Here is a 12,054-nt window from a genome sequence, read left to right on the forward strand (position 1 = left end):
TGTGCAAATTACACGAGGCAATGCACGCAAAGCACTTTGAACAGGGTCTGGCACCTGGTAAAGGCACAGTGAAGGCAGCTCTTATTCAAGTGGAAGTGCTGGGTGGAAAAAAAATGCAAACTAGACCACACAGTGTTCTATAAATCCCCCAAATGGGTTTTGTTGTTATGACTGCTTTCAAGATATTAATGGAAAATATAATTTTACAGGGCCCCAACCTGGTCTCCAAATCTGTGTCAACAATTGTCACACGCTGAGTAACATGTGCTAAAACCAGAGATACAATTATTCCCCAGCACCCTCATAAATGGTCAGAATCCGTTCACATCTGAAGGATCATTTGACCTTCTATACCAGAGTCTAGTATATAAAGTTGAATTAAAACATAAAACAAAATAAAGCCAATCACACGCTCCACTTATCTTTAGTAGAAAAACAAATGTAAAAGATTGGCAGACTGATGTTTTATGCTATCTACTTTGTTTCACTGTATCACTTTTTTCTGAAATATTTTTCTAGAACGGAATTTGATTTACCTGATAAGAGAGACACAAACTGGATTTTTTTTTTTTCAGAAAGCCACATTTTCTGAAGTTTTCTAATTTTATTCTGATTTTCAGGGAAGGCACAATGAAGCTAGAGTAGATTTGTTTTCTTTTATTTTTCCTTCCCCCAAATAAGGATTCCAGGAATTAAAAGGCACTGGTTAGACTCTCACCATGATTCTAGAAACCTTCTTGTGCTTAATATAGAGGGTACACATAGTTAAAGAACACTACACCTTTACAAGTGTACTATTCCCCCAATAACTCTTGTTCCGGCTGTTTAAACTGACTTGGGGAGTACAATTAATAGGTTTTAAAACTAATTAACTTGTGCTGTTCTTTGCTTTGTTTCATTTTTGTCCCTGTTTTAGATCTGGAGATAGGCATTCTTTGGCAGAGGTCATATTTCAACTTCTCCTCTGTAAGGATTATGAGACATTTACGGTTGAGGGATTGATTTATTTTAAAACCTAAAACCTCCACTTATCATTTTATCTTCTCTAAACTAACCCCATTTCTAGTTACATTGTTTGTGGATGGGCTTGTTTGGTTCTTTAAATACTAGGAACAGTTTCATCATCATCAAATATTAACTGCTCACTGAGAGCAGAAGGTGAGCTTGACAAGGTTGCTGTATTTACTAAGAGCGACTCATTTTAAAACATATATTTCTTAAAAAGTAATCTCCGTAGTTTCATCTGGAACTTTCTCAGTTCTGTTCACATCTCTGAAACACATTTCAGATGAAGCTTAATGTGCTTGATAGATATTCAGGCCACGCAGAATAGATCTTTATTTTGAAAAGAGAAAACATTTGTATCAATAAAATTGCTTGTTTTTAAGTCTGCAGAACAAAAACAAACAGGAAGTTGGCCTGGTTTTCTGATACTCTTTTAAAAAAATTACTTGGTTTAAAAAGGCCACTTTCTTTTTTTTTTTTTTTTTAAGATTTTATTTATTTGACAGAGAGACACAGCGAGAGAGGAACACAAGCAGGGGGAGGGGGAGAGGGAGAAGCAGGCTTCCCGCTGAGCAGGGAGCCCGATGCGGGGCTCGATCCCAGGACTCTGGGATCATGACCTGAGCCGAAGGCAGACGCTTAACGACTGAGCCACCCAGGTGCCCAAAAAGGCCACTTTCTTTAAATACATGATGTGGTTGGAGTTTGGAGTTTTCTTTGGGGATTTGTCTGATACTCTAAAATGCCTACAGTTTTAATAACAAGTTAGCAGAGTTTTCATTAAGAGTTTTGGTGATAAAAATACATTACCATTAACAAAATGTAAGCTTAGTCTCTGCCTCAAAGTATGTGAATGGCAGTGGATACCACTAAGACTTTCTGCTTGGAAATTGCATATTTGTTATTAGTCTGGTGGTTGGGTAGGCATGTGAGGAAAATGCTTATTATTTCAAGTGGATACATTTGGCCTCCGTTTGGGGTTTGAAACAGTATTTCACATTTGTGAATTTAACAAGACCCGGCGAAAAACCATTTTGATATCATGCTTTTAAATTTCTTTCTCTGAAAAAGGCCTTAGGTTTAGCGAAAGAGGGACTGATTGTCATCTTTGTGCCTCTAATTTCAAAATGCAAGGGTAAATCAATAACTATACCTGCCCTTTGCATAACCTCTGGGTGGAGGGATCTGAGGCTGGCTATAGAGATGTAATTATTTAATGTATTCTCAGTGGCATACCGAACCCTGCAAAGATAAATTGTTTAAATCCAAACAATGATCAGGGCCGTTTCCACCTTATACTCTCCGTAGCCGTTTGTGAGCTATTTGAAACTTTATTGCTTTGAAACTTTCTTTTTACTCAGAGACAGGAAACTTAATTTTGCCAAGTGGAAACCCCAAGGTTTGAGTCGAGTGCAAAACTAAGACCCTTAGGAATTGAGGGGCTTGCCAGCTACCTCCTTACTTCCCAAGTTTTAGTGTGGTTTAAACTCACTTGAGACCCTTAAGTTTTAAGTCATGGAAAACCTAAGCTAAGGGGCATATGGTTTCAAGGGACAGGAGTCACAGTGTAGGGAAAGCCCGTTAGAGAAGCCCTGAAGTTGTTATTCCAGACGCTGTCTGGCTGAAGCATTCAAAGAAAGGAAGAAAGCTGGGGAGGTGATGGTGGGGAAAATCTCCATCTTGTTAGCTGTTGGCGGATCCGGTACATGCAAAAATGTTCAATGTCATTTCAATGGAACATTCGGTTCCTGGGCTGCACTGTTATTTTTCTAGTTAGGGGGAGAGAAATCGAAATGAAAAGTGTGAAGGAAAAGCTAACTTGACCTATCAGATGGCATGGGGCTTAGTTTGAGCTTTAGTAGGAGGAAGTATTAGATCAACATTTTCCATAAGGACAGTCTAACGAAATACTGGTAAAAGGTGTTTTATGAAGAAAAGAGGGATGGTTTCTGTGATTCAGCTGTGTTGGGTTAGCAGGTTTCTTTACTGTAGGACATATATGAGAGAGATCCTTTGATACACTCTGGTGTATTGTCAGGCTCCGAGAGAGGAATGTAGTATGCCATTTTTACAAGAATTTCCCCGGGAAACTGCGCTTTTGAGGCTCTTCTTTCGGGAGCAGTGGTCTATGGTACACACTCTCACAAATGCTTTCCAACTTTACTCTGCATTTCCATCCCTTGTTGTCTATAAACATGTAAACTTCCTCAGTGTAGTACGATTTCATTCTCTCTGACCTTACCCATTCTGAATCTTTGATAATTCCAACAAAGGCATCTGCATCCTTTCTTTGAATGTTTGAGATGGACTTGCTTTTATTCTTTTAATTTCTCCATTTAAAAATGCAGAAGTCATCTATTACATTCTTACTTCTATTGTGCTCATGGGATATAAATGTTTTGGAGTGCACCGTGCAATTAAAAGCATTTTTGTTTCACAACGGCTTGTTAATAAAGTTATAGGAAAAATATGAAAAAACCTAAATGAAGTTTATGAGGTATTGAAATTTGGGGGTCAAAAATCAGTCAGATGAGCCATCGCTTGCCAAGCTTTGCTCCGGGCCAAGCACTAGCTTCTGTGCTGGGACTAGAATATGCCTAAGAACATGGCTTCTGCCCTCAGAGAGTTTATGGACAAGAGAATGCTCCCTACACCAGGGATCGTTGCATACTTACGAGGATCAGTAGTACTCAAAGTGTGGTCCAAGGACTCTAGAGCGTCACTAAAACCCTTTCTGGGGTCTGAGAGATCAAAACTGTTTTCATGATTGTATTAAGACCTCAAAACTGCTTTCATGATTGTATTAAGACCTCATTTGCTGTTTTCACTGTCATTCTTTCAAGAGTGGAGTTTTCCAGAGACTGCATGATAGATTATGTTGCAACAATTGAATGGAAAAGCAGGCGTGAGATGAGCCTGCATGCCTAATGACTAAAAAAAAAAAAAAAAAAAAAAAATTCAGGACCGTGTCTAGCAATGGATTCCTAAATGTTCACAATTACCACTTTTGTGATATCCATATTCTGCCATGTGGGGCTATTATGGATTGCCATTCTTCCTGAATATATGATTTTGTTCATTAGAACTAACCATGCCCCTTTACTTCTCCCTCTCTTTTAATATGAGTAATCATGAGTTGACTGAAAAAGACATCTATGCAAATAATGGCTATTCGTGCCGTTTTTTTGCATGTTTTGAATATGTATCTGCATAGATCTTATGTGTACCTATGGAAACATGATGCTTAAGCCATCATTTTCCTCAGCTTTAATGGATGACTTTTGCTTGAATTTGAGTCTTCCACAGATGAGGCTGAAGAAAAAGAAAAGCTAACCCACCCTCCTCACCCCTCCCACACACAATTAAAACCTTCAAAACACAAAAGCCTCATCTTCCTGTAGAAATTACTATGTTCCAAAAATGTATATAAATTCAGAGTCAGGAGTTAGGCATGGTGGTCACTGACCATGGCCCTCTCCATCCCCACCTCAAGGAGGAGCCCTGGGCAGGCACAAAGTCATTTGAATAGCCGATTGCGCCACTGTGGGTGGGAAAGTAGGGTGGCTGACGGGTAGGGAGCTGTGTGAAGCTTTTGGTAGGAGGAGCCATGGATTAAAAAATTGTTTTCTCCAACAGCCAACTTCCTTAAATTCCTTGCAGCTGGTCAGGTAAGCTGGGTCTGGGAGTGCCTTCTGCTTTGCTTGGGGCAGTTGAAGGCCTAGGAGAGCCTGGGTGGATTCCATGGAGGGAAATCCTTTTGTCCTTAAGGTAAAGGGAGGAAAATGGGTTTTTGAGGATTTGACTCAATTTAGCTCAGCTCACCAGGGTAGAAGAATGGATAGGGAGAGGGTTGCCAGATGATATATTAAATGGAGAGCATACTTATCCTCAAACATTGTTCATTGCTTGTCTGCAATTCCAGTTTGATTGGGAGTTCTGTATTTCCACTTGATAAATCTGGCAACCTTGGATGGGGTTCCGGGCAGAAGCCCTAGCCGGGAAGAAAGGGAGCAAGCAGCTGGTGTCCTCTTTGTCCTGGGTCTGTATCACTATAGTAGGTCATGAGGTGGGGTGTCTAAAAAAAGGGAGGTGAAGGAACCCTAAGAACCCAACATTTGGCTATGGGCCAAGAGCGAGACACCCCTTTATGTTGTTTCATGACAAAGCCTATGTTGCATGATTTTATGTGTATTGTATTTGTTGGAGTCACAAATTGAATGCCATTATGTTTTCTTTCCTGTTTTCTGTATTTTAATGACATTTTATGTTGGCAGCCATCAAACTGCTTTAAAGACAGCCTCCATGAATACTTTTGGTAACTTGGTACTAATGTGCTTTCATTGTCTTTGGTTTTAATTTGATTCTGGTTAGCTGCTTTATAAACAGAGAGGGTACGTTCATGAGGAGCTTATTATTGAACAGATACTCCGTTAATATTTTTCTAGCACAATTAAAGGTATTCAATTAGACCGGGCAGGCAGGCTGTGAAGGGGGGGAGCAGTGGGGACATAGAGGAGGGGGCTGGAAGCAGATTTGAAGTATTGGTGAGGCAGGCTTGGTTTCACTGTGAACAGCCACTATGGTTTTTAGTGTTATTTGTTCAGAAAATTTCGTGGAAAAATTAAGCTCATGATTATTTGAAAACAAGTGTTTAATGTGAACGCCGCTGAATGGGGGGGGGCGGGTCTTGAAGTATATCGGGGACATTTTTCTTGTAAGAAGCCAGCGTATGCAATAGAGACCCACAAGAAGGCCCCACCTGATGTGATTGCCCTAAAGCCACATATTCTACCTCTGTCTAAGGAGCTTCAGGGATTTTGACTTGCAGCCTGTTCAGAGAAATGTGGGTTGGGGTGGAGCAGTGGGTGAAGGCAGCGTGTTCGAAGCTGACCCTGGAAATGCAGTGTTCCCCTTGGGCCAACTCAGGTGTTGATTACATATGAATCTGCTGTACGTTCCTTTATTCGGCTGTGTGGGGTCCTGTGGCCTGGGGGCTTCTTGTGGCTACAGACCCCGGGAATTAGACCAGGGTTTGTGTCTGTGTGCCTCATGCATTCCTGACCCTTCTGGTTCAATTATACTGAATTACGAGGATTTTTCAGCCATCGTGGTCACATGCACCCTAGAGTATATATTCCTAGCCAAAAAAAAAAAAGTATAAATTCACTGTTTTCTAGACCTGAATAGAATAACCAGTCATTGGGGACAGACAACCAGGAACAACCTTATTCATAAGTTGGCTATTGTTCTCTTTTTGGAGGAAGAAGAAAGAACTTAATGGAAGGAAACAGCCAGAGAAGCAAGTAGGCTTATTTAAAAAAAAAAAAAAAAGATTTATTTATTTATTTATTTATTTGAGAGACAGAGAGTGAGTGAGGGAGAGAGAGAGAGAGAGAGAGAGAGAGAGCACAAGCTGGGGGAGGGGCAGAGGGAGAGGGAGAAGCAGACTCCCCGCTGAGCAGGGAGCCCAACATGGGGCCTGATCCCAGGACCCTGGGATCATGACCTGAGCCGAAGGCAGACGCTTCACCCACTGAGCCACCCAGGCGTCCCAGCAAGTAGGCTTCTAAGGCAGACTTAGTGTTGCTCCCTATAAAATCATTCTCACAAACCTTACTCATTTACTCAGCAAACTTATGGAGTGACCACTCTTCTCCAGGCCCAGAAACATCCCTGGAGGTTCAAAGATGAGGAAGATAGAGTCCTGCCTTTGGATAAGCTCAAAGTCTAGTGGGGAGATAGGCATGCAAACAATTTATCGATGTGCACAGTGATAAGTGCTGGGATAAAACTGAGTGCAAGGTGCAGGTGGAGGCACAAAAGACGGGGAGGTAAATGAGAGTGGGGGTGGGGAGAGGAGTCCAGGCAAATCTTTACAGGGGAAGAGTCATTTGAACTGAAAATCCATGTTGGGGAGTGTGAGCTCTGGGAACTTGGCTTCTGTCCTTACTGAGCTGCTTGTGAAGTAGGACAAGTCCTCTCACTTCTTTGGTCTTTACTTTCTCAGGAAGATAAAGGCACACGAGATGTTCCTTAAAATCCGGTTCAGCCCTAAATGTTACAAGCTGGTAATCAAGCTATCGTAGTGGACTGTTTCAGAACAAATCATCATCGCTGAGCCCTACTCCCTTCATCTTTTTGGAGGTCACCATTTGAAAGCTTTCTTGAGGCAAATAGGCAAGAAAATTCTTCTGCCCTCCTCCCAGCTTCTTACCTGAATTCAGACTTGGTGTCTGGTTTGCGCCAAAGTCATTGCCCAGTATGTGCATAAATGGGATGTCAAGAAAGCAGAGTTCAGTAGCGTAAGGAAATGAGATGCAGAGCTGACTGTAGTGAGGGGGGTGTGGTGTGTGCTTGGCTGGCCCTCTCTATAGGGGTCTATGTTCAGCCTCGTTAATCTTGCCTTCAATATTTTCAGAAAATGGTTTATTAAAGACTTTAAAAAAAAAAAGATTTCTTGTCTGCATCCCAAATTTAAATTACAAGTTTTATGTAAGATTTAAGGATGCTCTTTATGCATATTTATCAATGTTCATAGATGGTCTAATGTTGGAGGAGAAAATGATGCAGATTATAACCATTTTTAGAAAGACAGAACCCTAAGAGGAAGAAAGTGGGAAATTAGCCATTAGTATGCTGACGTCTGGCTAATACTCCATTTATGTTGACGTCCCCTCACTTTTAGCTCCTTTAGATTGTTCCTAGCCTTTAAATAGGTCTTGATGGTGGTAGGAACCAGGCAACCTCCCAGATGTGTGATTTGTAATTCTCGAATAACTGTTACTTCCTCTGAGCAGCCGTGTCTATGCATGTAAGTATGTGTCAGTAGGGCACTGTGATCAATAGGATTTTTCATTTAACACACGATCATTAAAATGAAATAACATAATTTGTTTCGTAGAACAAATCATCTGTTCGTTGCCTTTATTTAACATTTCACCTTAACTCTTGGTCGCCTAGCAGAGCTGTGAGGTGTCTTTGAAAAGGTAACCCAGTTATCATTATATTTGAGGGGAGGGGTTCCCCCACTACCACCCCCCCACCCATAATTCCAAATGTATTTGAAGAAGCCAGTCATTCTGCAAACAGCTGTTTCTGTTAAGATACTGTGACTGACAAAGGGTAATTTTCAGCTTCCTAGGGTCCTTTTCTTATTCTGATGGATGGTAGAGCTTTCTCTTAGGAACATAAAAAAGTACATTTCACAGGGTTTTTCTACCACCAAGTGCATGGGAAATCTTGGATCTGACAGACTCACTCTCATAACTCCCAAGACTTAGGTGGGATTTGAATCTCTACAATGCTACTTTTCTCTCTCCGTCAAAGGCTTTGTACTCATTTGTCAAAAGCCTGAAGGTAGGAAAAAGGAAATAGATTGAATTGTGGAGGTTTTACAAATGCTTGGTAACTTTTTCCTTTGTCTGTCATCAACTTTTTGATGCAGATGTATTTCAGAAGTTTCATTGACCATTTTCTCCCCCTGCTGCTTTTTGGGTGCAATTTCAAAGCGAGTAGCTGGGAAGGGGGAACTGGAAGATTCATGGGTGTAGTGGCTCTTATTTCAGCCAAGAACCACTTTCCTATTGAATCACTTCGCTATTTTCTTAACTCAGGAACATAGTGAAAGGCCAGATGAGAATGATTTGTTTTTAAGGCCAAAGGAAATGGAAAAGAAGTGAAATTCAGGCAAGCATACATGAACTTGCTTGCTAATCTCTGCGATGCTTCTTTAATTCTCCGTGTATATGTAGGGGGAAGCAGAGAGAGAGTTCTTTGTCTTTTTTTTTTTTTAAGATTATTTATTTTAGAGAGAGTGAGAGCACGCGTGCGCATGGGGTGGGGGAGGGGCAGAGGGAGAGAGAGAGAGAGAGAGAGAGAATCCAAGCAGACTCCTTGCTGAGCGTGGAGCCTGATGTGGGGCTCAACCCCATGAGCCCACGAGCCCGAGACCACGACCAGAGCCGAAACCAAGAGTCGGAAGCCTAACCGGCTGTGCCCCCCATAGAGAGTTCTTTGTCTTGACTAGCCTTAGCTGCTGTTTTCCGGATAGAGCCAGCTCTGCTGGTGGTTGGCAACTGTCAAAGGTATGAGACTTGTAGAGTCCTTTTTGACATGGTCCACTGAGCTCATGGCAACTCTGAACCTGTGGGTCTACAAGGAGGACTTGAGACACCTTTGATGTGGCTTGGGAAACCTGAGGGGTGATTTTTTTTCAGACCAAGATAGTTTCTGGGCTGTTACAGACCCAGTGTGATAGGATATCTTGTGACCCATTCAAAGTGCTTAGCTGGTCTAAGAAAAACACTGGAACTTTTCTAGTCGTTAGTTTTCCAAAGGCCAAGAACAATGGGTAATTACATACTGTGCTGGGCAGTCCCTCCCCTGCCTCCACCCCAACCCATCCCCACCTGTTTACCAAAGCCTTGATCCCCTACAAGGACCAAAAGCGAATGTTAGCAAATGTCAAAAACGAAGTTTACCCCCTCAACTCCAAGCTCCAATTAAAGTATTTTGGCCTATAATTAAGTTCGGGCCTCTTGAAGAATGAGTACTATACAGAAGAGCTTTGTTATCACCGAGTGTTGTGCATATAAATATGTTATCCTGAGTTCCAAAGTCATTTTGAAAAAACTTAAGAGGCTTGGTTTTCTTTTGAAATATTGTGTTCCACAGATAACATCGATATTGCATTATTTGGTCTCGTCATCTATTGTTTGGATAGAAAAACGCAGATTTTTTTTTTTTTGTCTTTTATAAGGTTCCTTTAACACAAGCAGCAGTCTCTGGTAAGGTAGTATTGCTATGCATTTGCATTGTTATAGAAGTAAATTATGGATTCTGTCATTCAAAAGAGAATGCTTTATAAATCAAGTAAAATCTCATAACTAAGACGAATAAGTTGTTTTTAAGCCTTATGGGGCTTCATATTCCATACTTTAGTTTTACAGCCCAACCTGATGTAATTATTAAAGTGTAATTCTCTTTTTTTTTTCTATTTCTGTGTACTGTTTTTGCTTTGTACAAATGTCTTTAGTTTTCCAAGACAAAGCTTAAGAAAAGTTATTATATGGAAAGGACAGTAATAGAAAAGCACAAAGGCAAGCAGTAATTCTTTATCTGTAGATTGGCAGGAAATGTGCCAAATACACAGTGTTCTCTCCCTCCCTTTCTTCCTCCCCACCCTCACTGATTGCATTCAATGTAAATGATGTTAAAACTCTAAACTGTAACAATGGTAAAAATCCTAATGTATTCCTTTTCTTTCTATTGTTTAAACTGATCTATTGTTTGGCACTCCTGAATATAAGAGAGAGCCCTCATTATAAAGCTTTTTTGGAAGGGGTTACAAACTGTGTTCTGTGTAAACGTCTATGGTTGTGTTTGCCACTCGTCTGGAAAAGCTATCAAGGTGGGTTTGCAATCCTAAGGCAATCCTGCTCAGCAGGTGCCTTCTTTCTTTTTTTCACTGCCGCTATGTAACTGTCCCAAAGCATGGGAATCAGAGCAGTGGTCCTCAATGGGGATGGTGCAGGAAGAGGAAAAATCGTCTACGGAGAAGGAAGGTCAGGAGTAAGTTATTTAGACCTGGTTAGGGGGCAGGATCTACAAATGCAGCTGCAGTTAGTGATGAAAAGCACTGGAATTCCAAAGAGGGAGCAGAGGTAGAGACTGAGATTTATGATCTGAGCCAGTGCGGTGATAGATGAAACTTTACAAGAACTTCATTTCTCCAGGGAAGAGAGATTAGAGAGGAGCTCAGAGGATTTAGGACTGAACCTTGGGGAAATCTTAATGTTAGGGTGTGGGAGGAGGGAGAGAAACCCCCAAGTATAAACTAGCATGCTTGGCTGTGGATGCCACCAAGCATCAGTGCTCCCCTCGGGGCTGTTAATTCTGAGCCAGAGAACCTCCGTTACACTGGGTGGAGGGTGGAGAACCTAGGGACTAAAATCCTTGTGACTTTGCTTCAGTGCAGGCTGTGGTAGGTGTAAAATGAAGCTTATGTTTTCTCATAGGAGGCGCATTAGTGGGGGGGGCACCCCTCCATTACTGTGTTTTTGAGCACATAGAAGGATTTCCTGACAGTCCTTATATGTGCTGAAATGATGTAGCCATTCCTAAGCTACTTTTATGAAATCAGAACGACTGGGTCAATACCATTCTCAACTCTTCCTACCAATAAATTCTTCCTTTTCCAGGATATGCAGAGGAATGTAAAGGTATGTGGAAAGTAAGATCTGATTTGATTTTCTAAATCATTTAATTTGGTTAAAATTAAATGGATCATCGGGAGAAACGAAGGGACAAAACCGACAGAAAAAATAGCGGCTCTGATTTCTCAAGCTGTGTTCTAAGTTATACTCAGCTTCTTGCCGTGCATCTGGGTTTGCATTAAATGTAGCTCTCTAAAGGTTTGAAGGACACACCTTGATTCACAGTCAAATTATAGGAATGCTTTAATGACCAGATAACTCAGTGTGGAGGAGTGATTGTGAACAGTTTAGCCCTCTGAAGTAAGGCCAATTCATAGCATGTGTTAAAAACGCTTGATGAACTAACCCATTTCTCCTGCGGATTCGGGTGGCCTAGCAGCTTACACTCTTGGGTAACCCCCCTTAAAAAGCTGCTTTTTTTCTCCACCACTTTCTCCAATAAGCTCATGCACTGTAAAGAATTTTAGCATCAGTGGGAAAAAAAGAATTGCCTGCAGTTGTGCTTGTCTGAAAAGGATTATGTGGGGCCTGGTCATATGAATGAGAGATTCAGTAGCCTCTTTGTATAGTGCTCATGAGTTAAACAAACACAACAACAGGTCACATTTGACATTGTGATAAATCTCTGTCCAGTGACGTCCTTTGGTACCACGTAGTAGACACCATAATTAGCAGCCATGTCAGCATTTAGGCAACACCAAAGGCATATTTGATTGCCCAGGACTGACATATTATCCTGTCTGGAAGTGCGTAAACCATCAATAAAACATTGAAAGAGCCGAGACTCCAAAATACACTTTGGTCTCAATTATCCAAGTGATCTAGGACCATTGCC

At 41.3% G+C, this 12,054-nt stretch overlaps 1 protein-coding gene across 1 annotated transcript in view; it reads left to right on the forward strand.

Moving 5' to 3' along the window:
- Positions 1 to 12,054, forward strand: part of MBNL3 (muscleblind like splicing regulator 3) — a 59,665-nt gene that overhangs the window by 21,893 nt on the left and 25,718 nt on the right. The window lies entirely within an intron of this gene.

The sequence above is a fragment of the Phoca vitulina genome, unplaced genomic scaffold, assembly GCF_004348235.1.
Source record: "Phoca vitulina isolate PV1807 unplaced genomic scaffold, GSC_HSeal_1.0 scaffold39, whole genome shotgun sequence".
In the NCBI taxonomy this organism is placed as follows: Eukaryota; Metazoa; Chordata; class Mammalia; order Carnivora; family Phocidae; genus Phoca; species Phoca vitulina.